This window comes from Pipistrellus hanaki, assembly GCF_964339955.1.
Source record: "Pipistrellus hanaki genome assembly, chromosome: 6".
Taxonomy (NCBI): Eukaryota; Metazoa; Chordata; class Mammalia; order Chiroptera; family Vespertilionidae; genus Pipistrellus; species Pipistrellus hanaki.
Genome location: NC_140508.1, coordinates 46,475,406 through 46,489,952, shown reverse-complemented (window position 1 = coordinate 46,489,952; position 14,547 = coordinate 46,475,406).

Below are 14,547 nucleotides of genomic sequence, written 5' to 3'. Positions count from 1 at the left end.
TAGATAGAAAGGGAAAAACTCAACATATTAATGGAATCTATAAGAGTTTAGGAAATGTTTTCATTGCACAGATAGGTGGTGAGAGTTAAAGAATAAAAACTGTGTTTTGTCATCGATACCACAAAAGAAACACTGAAGACTGGAATAGATTATTATCTTTATGTACTTATTCATTTATATATAAAAATGAGCTAAAATATTTAATTACCAAGCAATTCAAACAGAGAAGAGGATAACATAATTATAGATACATATCTAATCATCACTTACTAAATGTTAATAATTGCCATAATGGATATATGTGTATGTGTGTATGATTATATAGGAAAATATTGTGTCCATGTTCTATAAATATGCTGTCATATTCATTAAATGGAAATAATATTTGTATCTTTTACATAAATCACATTATATCATAAAACAATGTTTTTACATATGGTTAACTAGTCCATTATTTTGCCCATTGATTTTGGTTGCCATTTTCATATATTCCAAGTGCATATAAAGGGTATACCCCCAAAAATATACACACAGTTTGAATAATTATAAAAGCATTTCACATTTAAAACTATTTTATTTTCAAAACTGAACTATCAGTTATTAAAGTCTGCATAAATTTTGGGGGGATACCCTGTATATGGCTTTTTAAATTTCTTTATAAATTTCCATCTATCTCTTTATTCTTATGCCATTACCACAGTTTGAATTACTGGTCTTATAATAAATTTTATTACCTAATGTGGCAAATTTTGGCTTGTAAATTTTATACATGTAAAATTTTCATTTTTAGAACATCTTACTTAATAATAGGCACACTATAAATTGACTGTAACTCCATTACACCAACCAGCCAATCAGGAGGAAATATGCAAATTTTTAAAAAAGGACAAAGATGGCAGCCTCTCAGCTGCAACAGGCACTGAGTAGCCGGGTGGGGCAGGATGCCTGCTATGAGAGGGAGGGCAGGGGACGAGGGAATCTACAGGAGTAGCACTCTGGCCCTGCAGTGAAGACAAAAACTGCAGACTCCAGAGTCTGCAGTGAAGACGAAGATGGCAGACTTTAGCAGGAGTCTACAGCAAAGATGAAGATGGCAAACTCTGGAGCAAAGGCCTGGGTTCTGGGTGCCAGTGGAAAACAGGTGGTGGAAGCCAAGAGAAGGAAAACCTATTGCATGAATTTCTTCCTGCAATAGGCTTCTAGTTATTTATAATACAAATACATATGCAATTTATATGCATAAAATATATATAATTTTAATCTTATTTTCTAAATTTCTTTAAATTATTATTTCTTAGTTTTTTTTAATGGTGCATTTATTTTTAGGAAATAGATTTTATCTAGCCTTTAAATTTATTTGCCCAATTGTTCACATTATTTATCTCTTATTATTGAAAAAAAAATATGTTGGCATATGTAATTAGACCCAGTACTATTTCAAGAGGTATCATACATATTTTATTCACAATATTAGCCATTCCCACAATATAGTATGATATTATTTCATCTGATATTATGCAGTAGAGAAATCCCAATTATATCTCATTTTAATGATAGTCCCTGTGACCTCTCTTATTTTTTCTTAACTAGCCTTACATAATGTTTTTGTCTGTGTCTTTTCAAAGAAACACCTTTGGTTTTAATTTTGTTCTTCTAACAATAGTTATTAGTTTCTGCTGTTGTACTTAGTATTTATTCTTTCTTTGTGTTCTGTAGTTCTTTTTCTTTTATCATTTCTAAATTTTATTTTTTTTAAAAAGGAAACCAATATATTAACATTTTACCAAATGAATCAAATTCCTTATATGTATTGACTGTTTTTATAGATTGCAATACAGGCATTTTGTTTAATTCTATGTTTATTATATTTCTCATGTTTTCCTTTCTGTACTTCCTGACTTTGGGTAGATCAAGTTTCATGTATTTCCCTTTCTTTTGATCCTTCTTCTTTGAAAGTTGTACATTCTATTTACTATTAGAACTTTCTCAACAACTCTTGACCTACAAATGTTTAATATTTTTAAGCTCTCTAAAGTTTTCCCTTTACACAATGATTTAAATCTGATTTCTGATATCCTGATTAATCTAGTATTTAGCTTCTTTTTTATTTATAACTACCCAAATCAACATCCTATATAATAAAAGCCCAGCAACCGAACAGCAGATGGCCAGAACAAGTTGACCAATTGTAATGACATGCAGTGACCACCAGGGGGAAAACACTCAACTAAGGAGCTGCCCCCTGGTGGTCCCACAGTGGGAGCACCACTCAGCAACTGGGATGAGCAGCGCCTCCCAGAGTGGCCCATGCCCTCCACCAGTGCACGAATTCTGTGCATCTGGCCTCTAGTTATCTTATATTGATTTTAGTGGTTAGTGTTTACTTAAATTTATCATTAAATATACCAATTTATTTGCTTAATATCATGTCTTTAATCCCCACCTCACCCCCATTTTTAAGGTGTTTGGTTTTCTCTGACTTAACTACATTCTTTATAACTCATTAGAATTTGTAAGTAGATGATACCAATGTGTGGTGTTTTTTTTTTTAATTGAAATGTGACCTGACTCCTCATCTGAAATACAGTTTATCTGAATATAAAAATATAATGCGTTTTGCTTTTATATCATGATTTGAAACACTAGAATTACAGTTTAATCAAATATCAAACATGCTTTCTTCATTTTTCAAGGTGTTGAATTGTTTGTTTTGGCTTTTGTTACCATTTGTATTACTTTCATCATTTTATGAAATAGTGGTTTTATACTTCTCGAATTGGTTAATTAACCCAGATACTTCTGTGCTAATTACTGTGATTCCACCTCTTGATGATTTGTTTTCTCATGTGGCTATTAAGCTTTAAATTTTTACCCATTTTTAACAAAGATTGTTTTTCTCAGCAAAGGATATGTTATGGACCCTAGCATTTCCATGGACACAGATCTCATTATTGTATTATTTTGTTAGCTCCACATTTCTTTATCATGTGAGCCAAGTAGATTGAAACCACACAACCACAGATGGTACAGGGTTGAGATATTTATGCTTATTAAAAAATCTTTATGTTTCTCTACATGAACGTTGTTAGAAGAAAAGTTTTCTTGACATTTCCCAGAGCAAAGATCAAGTTAGAATAGACAATTTTCTGACCCATGTTTTTAAATATTATTTATCATAGAAAATCCTGACAGTGTGTTCATTTGCTTTCTTGACAATTTTTCTATGTTCCTATCTCTAATAAGGACTATTGAAATTGATTGATAGCTCCTCGATTGACATTAACCCTATTTTGAAAAACTTTATATTTTTATCATTAGTTATACACTTCATCTCATTATCTAATATATATGAGAAAATGTAATTGAAAGAAGATATGAAAATAAATGGCAGGTGAAGAAATCAAATTAAAAATGGTTACTATAAATAATAAATAAGTCTGGGTGATGTAGCTCAGTGGTTGAGTGTTGACCTAGAAACCAGGAGGTCACAGTTCAAGTCCAGGTTAGGGCACATGCCTGGGTTGCACACCCATTGTGTGGTATGCAGGAGGCAACCAATCAATGATTCTCTCTCATTATTAATGTTTCTATCTCTCTCTCCCTCTCCTTTGTCTCTCTGAAACCAATAAAAATATATTTTTAAAATAATAATAAGTAAGAGATATTAAACATGAATTTTAAAAATAATGAAAACAATGTTCTTTCTGAAGTATAAGTAAGATATAATGACTGGTTTGCTATAAAAATAGTCAGTTTGAAATTAGAAATATGATTAAGAAACTAACATTTAGTAGTATTGTACTGACATGTGTCCCTCAATATCCCTTGAATAGTATTAAAAATCAATGCATGTAGTATTATTATTAACTTTATGGAAGAAATAAAAAATATCCTTAGATAATGTTACACTGACCAGATCTATATACTTTTACCTTCATTAGATTTAATTTCCCAGAATCTTGTGACTACAGGCATACTTTATAAATTTATGGATATACCATGTTTTTATCATATCAGTCTAGTAAAATTTGGTGTATTATTGCTGAAGTTTCCAAAATGCATTAAATTTGGATAAAATGTGATTGTGTTCTCAAGAGGGAGATTAAATAAAGTTCTTGCAGAAGACAATGTAAATTGGGCCCAGAAATAGGAAGTGGCAACCATATACTTTCATTCCTCTGCTCCTGTAATGACATAAATTACTGGTGACATTGCTCGCATCTGCAATGAATGCAGCTGTTCAAGGAGAGTAGCTTTTGCTCTCTAGCATCTTCTTGAGGAGGGCACACAATCAAGTAGCCCCTGATTGCCAAGTACACTTAGGAGCAATCTGGAGTAAACTGAACCACTGTTAAAAGGCCATTACCTAGAAGCATTTGTAATAAAATGGAAAATACCCCTTTAAATTAAACTATGTAACCACTGAAGACATAGCAACAAAAAACATTCTACAGAATAATGGGGAGGGCTGTTGGGCTTTGAGAATTAGTTCATTTCCTAGCATCCTGCAGTTTGGATGGTGTCACAGTGTAACAAAAGAAGCTGCAATATCTCATTAGAAAATTATTTTCTTTTACTAATAAAGTGTTTAATTCACCAATGATTTGTGAACTTTTACAGTGATAGAGAATGGAAGAAGTGTGCAGAGAAAAAGAGAAACCGAAAGTCATAGAGACAGATAGACAGAGAGAGAGGCATATTAACTTGGAGACAGAAAAAATAACTGGTGGCTTGTCACTGTTCAGATATTAACTGCTGACTTATAATTTGATAGGGGATAAATTAAAAATTGTGCAAATCAGACTGTGTCAAAACTCTTATGAAGGACTTTTATTTTAAACCCAAGGAGATTTATTTAGTGATAATTGAGCTCAATATATTTACTATTTATAAAGAAGTGAGGACCAAATAGTTTGAGTGTAGTATTACATGTATTTGGACATCAGACCTGGCCTCTGTAGTGTAGTATTACATGTATTTGGACATCAGACCTGGCCTCTGTTGACAGTCTTTATGTCATGACAAAGTAGATGCTGATCTTGGAGCCATGCCATTTCTTCTATAACTTAAATCTATAAATCACTATCCCATAATGAATGGATTTTTTTTATGATTCTCACTTCTAAATTACTCTAATGCAGGAGTGTCTAACTGGCAGCACCAGCCATATACCTAGATATATATTCAGTAAATCTCAGATATATAATTTCTGTGTATAAAAAGTAAGTATCACAATGTAATTGATTATCAACGTATAGCAAATGTGTTCAAAGTTTTTGTCTAAAGCAAATGAGCTTCTACATGGCTCCTTCTCTTTCCAACACTCTCTCTCCCTCTGCTATTTTGTTCTCTCTCATACTTTCTCTCTCTGTTATATTTTCCTGATATTACCATATTTATTTAATACATTTTGAAGAGCTATGAAATTTGCCTTGAATTTATACTATCTATATGTAATGAGTTTTCTATGTAATAGATATATTTGATTGTTTTGATATTAATATTGCCATCACTATTTTTTTTTCATTTGTGGTTGTTGAATATATATATTTGACTTTCATTTTATATTTATGCTTAATGAGCCAACTTTTAAAAAGACCTTATGAACATAGAGTCACTTAATTTTGATTTTAAATCTAATCTGGAAATCATTTTGGGCATTATTTTCTAAATGAAAGTTTCATTTATATGCTACATCATTAATTTAAATTCCTGAGAATTTAATTAGCTAGTTGCTATACCATCATGATTTTAATTCAAACATCTTATTTTTTCTCTCCCATTGAATTCCTTTCAAAATCAGATGGTCTCTCTTCATGACATGCTGCTTTGATTTCATAGGAGCAACAAGCATTCTCTTAAAAGTTGTTGAAAACACAGTCATTTAAAAAAAATTGTTTCCCTTCTTGCAGAAAGTGCATTACAGAAAAGTTAAGATGTCAAAATTTGAAGGAATTGGATACTCACCTTCTTTTGCACCACATAATTTCCTCATATTTCTCTATTTTCTGTCTTTATTATTTTACTAGTTGAGACAAAAGGAACTAGATGCACTAAACTGTGTAGATATATGGTAGAAATGAGAAAATAAAACATGTATAGGAAGGCAACCAGGAGTAGCCAGAGCAGGAAGCAGGAATGCCCTGCACTGAGAATGTGCGTGTATGTGTGTGTGTGTGTGGGGGGGGGGGGGGGGGGGGTGTCACTAGTCTTGGGCACAACAAAAGTCACAGAAAAGCACCAATCCACTGAAGATTCCACTAGAGAGGGAAAGACAAACCCTCTAATTCTCCTCCTCTCCTCTAGCTCCCATCTTCCCTCAATGCCTCCCATTGTCCAAAACAAGTGAAGGAAGTGACCTTGGAGTGTGGGCAACAGCCTGAAAGGTTTCTTTCCTTTATAAGAAGCACAACAAAGGAGAAGAAAAGACAGAGCTCCATTCTCATTCATCTATCAACTTTATCCCATAAAGCTCTAGCTGCCATCAAATCAGAGTCAAGTTTCTGTCTTTATAATGAAGGGACTTTTATCTTTCTAACAGAAAGAGAGACTCAAATTCTCAACAATCATGATTTCTTACTGATAATGTCAATACACTTTTAGAGAGTTCTAAACATCATAAGAGCAAATATAAAATCTGAGCAAAATATTTAAAAATATTTGCTCAAAGGCATTAGAAACCTAATAAGAGCATAACAGGCTGAAGGGGCCTGGACAACAGATAACAGGGAAGAGCAGAGAAGTCAAGATGACAATGGGCACCACTTTTCCTCCCAAGGTATTTGTGAATTCACCAAAGAACAAACAGGCTGAGTCACTGAGGGGAGCTTCCTGGAGGTTTATGAGGCTTGAGGGTCAATCACACCACCAAGGAGAAAAGGCCCTAGGAAATAAGTAAAATTTTTAATTGTTTTTTAAAAATAAAAGAACAAAGAAATAATAATAAAAATAGCTCTTCCTAACATAGCCTGAAGTCCTGTACCATAACAGAGAAACTTTTTCGGTTATCTAAACCCCATTTTAACTGCCTACTGAAAAAAAAAAAAAAAGTCTGCAGAAAAACAATCAAATTGCCTCTAAAATAAAATATTTCATCCAAAATATTCAGCATTCAAACAAAATTGCCAATATGCCAGTAACTGAACATTAAATGATAAGAGAGGGAGAAAGCAAGGGAGTGGCTGGAGAGAGAGACAGATTGAAAAAGAGAAAAAGAGAAAGAAAGACATACCCATAGCAGATTAAGATTTTAAATAGACATCACTTTTAATTTAAATGTATAAATCAATTATGAAAATGAGATAAAAATAAAGAATATCTAATGAATACAATAACATTTAAATAGGAATTCTACAACTGAATTATTTATAATGTAATTTGGATCAATGTAGATAAGTTCAACAGTATTTTAGATACAAGAGAAGAAAGGATTATTGAGTTGGAAGGTCAGGAAAAAATTATAAGTATGATATATTGAGAAAAAAAAGAATGATGTCAGTAATCTAATTGTAAATGAACCTGTGAGACAGAATGAAAAAAATGTGAATACATGTGTCACTGGAGTTGCAGATTGAAATACAGTGCAAGAAGGAATCAAAAGTCCAAGAACAGTTAAATATTTGAGAAAATCTACATGAATATCACTTTTTAATGTTCTTGTAAGATTAAGAATATATGATATTAGAAAGATAATTATAGGCCAATATACCCGATGAACAGAGATGCTAAAATTATCAACAAAATTCTAGCAAATCTGATACAGCATTACATTAGAAAGATCATATACCATGATTAAGTGGGATTTATTCCAGTGATGCAAGGCTGGTACAATATCCACAAATCAATAAACGTGAAACATCACATACGCAAACTGAGAGACAAAAATTACATAATCATATCAATTGATGCAGAAAAGGCATTTGACAAAATCTAACACCCTTTCTTGATAAAAACTCTCAGCAAAGTAGGAATAGATGTATCATAACTCAACATAATAAAAACCTTATATGACAAACATACAGCCAACATCATACTTAATGGGCAAAAACTAAAACCATCTCCCCTAAGAACAGGAACAAGACATGGATGCCCACTTTCACAGTTCCTGTTTGACATAGTACTGGACATGCTAGCCATAGTGATCAGACAAGAAGAAATAAAAGACATTCAAATTGGAAAAGAAGAAGTAAAATTGTCATTATTCCCAGATGACATTGAAGGCATCCAAATTGGAAAAGAACAAGTAAAATTGCCATTATTCCCAGATGACATGTGTCTAGTCTTGGGCACAACAAAAGTCACATAAGAGGCACGACCTAACTGGAGATTCCACTTGAGATGGAAAGACAAACACTCTAATTCTCCTTCTCTCCTCCAGCTCCCATCTTCCCTCAATGCCTCCCATTGGTCAAAATAAGTGAAGGAAGTGACCCTGGAGTGTGGGCAACAACCTGAAAGGTTTCTTTCCTTTATAAGAAGCACAACAAAGGAGAAGAAAAGACATAGATTTCTTTTTCATGATTTCTTACGGATTACATATGTCATCTGGGAATAATGACAATTTTACTTCTTTTCCAATTTGGATGCCTTTTATTTTTTCTTGATATATTGTACATGGAAAACCCTAAAGACCCAATCAAAAAACTACTAAAACTAATAAATGACTTTGGCAATCATAAACACCAATCAGAAAGGATATATATGCACCCCTATGTTCACAGCAGCACAATTTACAATAGCTAAGATTTGGAAACAGGCTAAGTGCCCATCAGCAGATGAGTAGATGAGAAAACTATGGTACATCTATATAATGGAATACTATGCTGCTATAAAAAATATGAGTTTACACCATTTGCTACAGCATAGATCGAACTGGAGAGCATTATGCTAAGCAAAATAAGCCCCTCAGAGAAAGAAATATCACATGATCTCACTCATTTGTGAAATATAATGAACAACTTAAACTGATAAACAAAAATAGAAACAGAGTCATAAAATCATCAAATAGACTGCCCAAGCTAGGAGGGAAGGTGAGGGGTGAGGAGGTAAGAGATCAAGCAAAACACTTGTATGCATGCATATGTGCATAACCAATGGACACAGGCAGGGGCGGTTAGAGGGAAGGACAAGTGCTAGGTGTAGGAACAACTGGGAAGTGGTCAATAGGGGAAAAAGGAGACTTATGTAATACTTTAAATAATAAAGAACTTAAATTAAAGAATACGTGGTGCTAAAATGTATCACAACAAAACAAGCAGGGGAGTCAGATGGATTTAGAGGATTATAAACTTTACCAGAGGCCCACCACATGAAATTAGTGCCTGGGTATGGTCTCTAAGCCTGGCCTGTGGTCAGGGCCAGCTTCCCCAGCTGGCCCTGCCCCCTGCCACCAACCACCTCTGATTCCCCATTTTCCATTGGGTGATCAGAGCCTGCTGGCCAGCGGAGGGACTAAGAGGTCCCCCCACTCACCAGCCCCGTCCCCCACTGCCACCCACTCCTGGTTCCCTGTTCACCATCTGATGATGGGAAGCTGTCAACCAGAGAAAGGGACCAAGAGTTGGTCAGTGCACCTCATAGTGACTGGTCATGGGGTCGTTCTGCTGTTGGGGTCAATTTGCATATTACTCTTTTATTATATAGGATATTTGCTACAAAGTGACAAAAGTAGAAATTATTATTAGACTTAGTAAGTAAAAGATTTATGTTGTAATCCAATTCCAAAGGTAACTACTAAAAGAATAATATAACAGTGGTTATCATTAACAAGATAATAGAGGATAAGAGATGGAATAATTTTTTAAAAAATATTCCAAAAAAGGCAATAAAGGATAAAAGAATATGGAACAATTGGAAAAATAAAAATAAGAGTAAGATAACATTTAAATTCAACTAGATCAATAGTTACATTACATATAAATAGAATAAACCTCCCAGTTAAACAATGGTTGTCTGATTGGGAATAAAACAACTACTGTATTTTAAAAAGCAGGCATAAATGTAAAGGCATAGAATGTAAAGTTGTCAGTAAAAGGGCACCAAATATATATCATGCAAACAGTAACCAAGGAACAGCTGTTGCTCTCTACCAATGTTGGACTAAGTTCAATTATTACTAGAGAAAAAGACAGACACATTGCAATCCTATATAATAATCCTATATAATAAAAATATAATTAGACTGAACAGCCTGATGCCCTTCCAGATGAAGCCAGGGCTGTGAGGGAGGCTGTGAGGGCCAGTGGCCAAGGCAGCCGGGACTGCGAGGGCTGAGCCCCTTGCACAAATTTCATGCATTGGGCTCTAGTAAAAAATAAAATCAGTGGGAAGATCTGAAAGACTTGAAACAAGGTTTGCACACTTGCGCTATATATTGAAAAAGGTACCCAGTCATTTCAAAAATGCACACTTTCTTCAAATACACGTAGACACACAGATGCTCTACAGATTTAGATAACATGCTGGTCCATAAACACCCCCCCCCCCAATAAATTCAATAAAAATAAAAAAATTGCAAATAATTAAAACTATACCTCAAATGTGCTCTGACCACATGGGGGGATTAAGCTAAAAATAAATAAGAAAATATAACTGGAAAATACCCAAATGCTTATAAATTAAGCAATATACTGATAAATATTATGGAAGTTATGGAAGAGATAACTCTGAAAATTAGAAAAAAGATATTGAGCTGATTGATTTAAAACAAAAAGTCTACAACTCCATAATTATCCTATAATGTCTTCTCAGAGGCTTGTTTTAGTGTTCTCATCATTCACTCTCTCTACATTTTGAGCTCCATCACATCCACTGTCTTAAGGGCTAATTTACAGGTGGTTATTCCCATAGCCTAAATCTGATGCATAGCTGACTCTTCTTCTAAATCCCATTCAAAACTAGGAGCCTTATAGATTAGTTGATAAAAGGGTCCAGAGAACACACACACAAATTTATAGAATATGTTGCCTCCACAATCCAAGGAGTCCCAAAGGTGTTTTATATTTGGTCAGAATTAGTGCAACATGAAACACCTCATCTCATTTTAGGGGTGATGTACTGACATGTCGAGGACCATCTGCTCCCTAAAACCTTTCTTAAAATGTCAGGCCCCGGAATTTTGTAGTTTTATTCTCCCTCTGGGTACACACATGTCTAACCAGTACAGCTGGGTGCTTCTTTCTGCTCACCAAGGACAATCTTTGAGGTGGAGCAAATTCTGTTTTGTGGGATGTCTGTAGAACTGAAGTTGCGAAGACTTTATTTTAATAGCATCAGGAGAGTTGACATATCCCTGAGGGAAGATAATGAAATTGGCACACTATCTTCCAGCTGAAGGCAAACTGCTCTGATCATCCTGGATGATTGGTTTGGGGAGAGACAGCATTTTGCAGGTCAGTAGAGGTATATCAAAGCAAAGCATGTATTAACTTACTGTAGCAAAGATACCATATCTAACCAGAGCAGCTGCAATTGGAATGACTATCTCATTATATTTACAGTAATCCACAGTCATTTCCAAGATGCATCTTGACTTTTATGACAGCCAAACAGGTGAACTCGTGGTAGGTGTTATAGGAATAGTATCTGTCTTCAAATCTTTGATGGTGGCATTGACTACAGCAAATCTCTGGGTGGGGGTGGGGCGATGATACTGTTTGTTAGTTACTTCAGTGATAAACTCCATTGCATGGGTGTTTCACCTGGCCTTTCCTATTCTGCTGGCCCTCACACCATATGGGAAAGAGAGAGCTGGCAGTTTTTTGTTTTTTATTATGTCCATTGCCACTGGTCCCAGCTGGAGATGAATTTAGAGCAAATATGCATTTATTACCTGAGTTTCATAGTTTCTCACTCTGACACTTGAGCCAAGGTGGCATTTGAGTTTATTGGAAATCACACAGACCCTGAGCCAGTATAAAATATTTTAAACTTGTATTTCTTTCTCCTGATAGTCTACTTGTCATATTAGATGTTCTCTGGTACTTTTGGAGAAAGTCTAAAGAAAGGTTTGTGTGTATTCTCACTGTAAGGTCACTTGCCAGCCTGTTATATACACAAGGGGCTTCAGGTCTGCGATGAAATGAGTAATGATCTAGTTTGTCAGAACTAGGTGATTCCCAAGATGGGGGGTTTCCAGACCTATAGCCAAGAACCCTGTCTGTGAGTTGAGTTTGGTTGGGCACTGGAAGAAAGACTGTAGCTTCCTCTGGTGCTGATGCAAATTTATTTTCACCAAACCTAGTTTTTTTTCTTATATAGACCTAGTAATACATCAATAGGCTGCACATCTGTTTTATTCTTAAAGATGTCAAGTTCAGTTAACTACCACTACAAAACTATGTGTCAAAACATTCTGATTACCTCTCCAGCATTGCTGTTGTTATGGCAATTGACTCACATTGTCTGGGACACTTCAGTGCTCCTCTCCCACTCTTTAGGATCCCATTATTCCCATTGAAGTCAGGAGCCTCAATTCTATTGCAACCCAATTTCTCTTTTATGCCTAGCCTAGGGATAACAGTCACCGCTGAGCTATTTAGAAATGCTGGTATTCTCACAAGTGCATTTATGAATTCCTTTGTAAAGGAAATGTCTCTGGGCACTCACAGGATACATTGTTGTTGGAGAGTGAGAAGACTGCACTTAACAAACCCACTCCAGCATGGCTATCTCCCTAAGACCTGAATGCCTTCCTCTACATTATGCCAGGAAAGGTTTGACTTTTTTTTTTTTTACCTCATTAACATAAACTATTGAATCCGGAATTCAATAGCAAACTGAGCAACCCAGTTTCTCTAACTAGCACTTAAATTCAGAATGAAATTCAATGCAATTCAATGCAACATTTCAGGACGTGTGACTTCATCCAGAATTAAGTTTTTGACCCTTTTGGGAGACTCTCTGAATCTATTACCATGGTTTACCATAAAAATTAATTAACAATATGTTGGGATTCCTTTGCTGTATATATCAAGTCTTCCTGGAGGAAACAGAGTGGTTATCTTTCTGGGGAATCTTGGGGAATCACTAATGTTACTGGCTTGGAGGCAGTTAGAGATTCTGGGGTTGGTTGGTTTGAATAAGCTGTATGATGTGACACATTTTAGTATCCTCTATTTGAGGGGAGGCTATTTTCTGACAGTGAAGTTATTGCTTATCCTATTAGCAAGAAGAACGAGGAAAATTCTGTGATTCAAGCTTCTCAGCTTTGTCCAAGTACACACACTGTTCCCATCCCAAATTTCTGAGTCCCGCTACTTCTTCATAAATGTCTGATACTTGCCGAAACCGGTTTGGCTGAGTGGATAGAGCGTAGGCCTGCAGACTGAAAGGTCTCGGGTTCGATTCCGGTCAAGGGCATGTACCTTGGTTGCAGGCACATCCCCGGTAGGGGGTGTGCAAGAGGAAGCTGATCGATGATACTCTCATCGATGTTTCTAACTCTCTATCCTTCTCTCTTCCTCTCTGTAAAAAATCAATAAAATATGTATAAAAAAATGTATGATATTTAAGCAATAATGACCTGACTTTAACATATAGGACTGATAATGTTGTGGGATCAGCATTGTTTTGTTTATGCTTCTGCACATCCAATTTTCATCCTAATGTTCAGTCATGTCTTTCCTGCAGCTCTGTGAGATGATAAATTCTTTTATGTTTATCACAGAAGTTTTCTAATAAACCAAGCCTGATTTTAACTGAGGATCTATAGACATGAATGTACTATTTTTTTAAAATGTATTTTATTGATTTTTTTACAGAGAGGAAGAGAGAGGGATAGAAAGTTAGAAACACTGATGAGAGAGAAACATCGATTCAGCTGCCTCCTGCAGACCCCCTACTGGGGATGTGCCTGCAATCAAGATACGTGCCCTTGACCGGAACTGAACCTAGGACATTTTAGTCCACAGACCAACACTCTATCCACTGAGCCAAATCAGTTTCAGCTGAATATACTATTTTTTTTTGTCAGTTCTTTACCTTCAGAAGTAGGAAGCACCTTTCTGTGCTTGTCATTATCCTTACTGCTTGATTTTCCAAAGACTTGACATTTATCAGCTCTTCATCTCAAGCCACCATAGATGATGATTCAGGTAAAAATCATGTCACTGCACGCCACACATCACCATTAACCCATTTGCCATCTGTGTTCATATTCAAATAGGTGATAAGCTCAGCGTTGGAATCCCATCATGAGAGGCATTTTTCTGAGACCACTGCTGAAAAAGTACTATAACAATCAGTGTCAAACCAGGAAAGCAATATCTCTCTGAATAATTTAACGTAGGAAGTTGGTAACTGAAGTGATAGAAGAAGCTGACAAGATGATTAGGGGCTAATGAGGCAACCCATAGATCACCAGTTGCAGGTGATCAGAACTACACTTAGCCTGATGAAAGGGGGATCCAGGAGGCACTGAAACCAGAGTCCAAGAACCTTGCCAAGAGGTCATCAGGCAGAAATTCAAACACAGCAAGCTTGTTCCATCGGTGTTAGAGCCATGGAGATGTAGGCATTGCCAGAAACACCACCTTAAAAAAAGGGAGA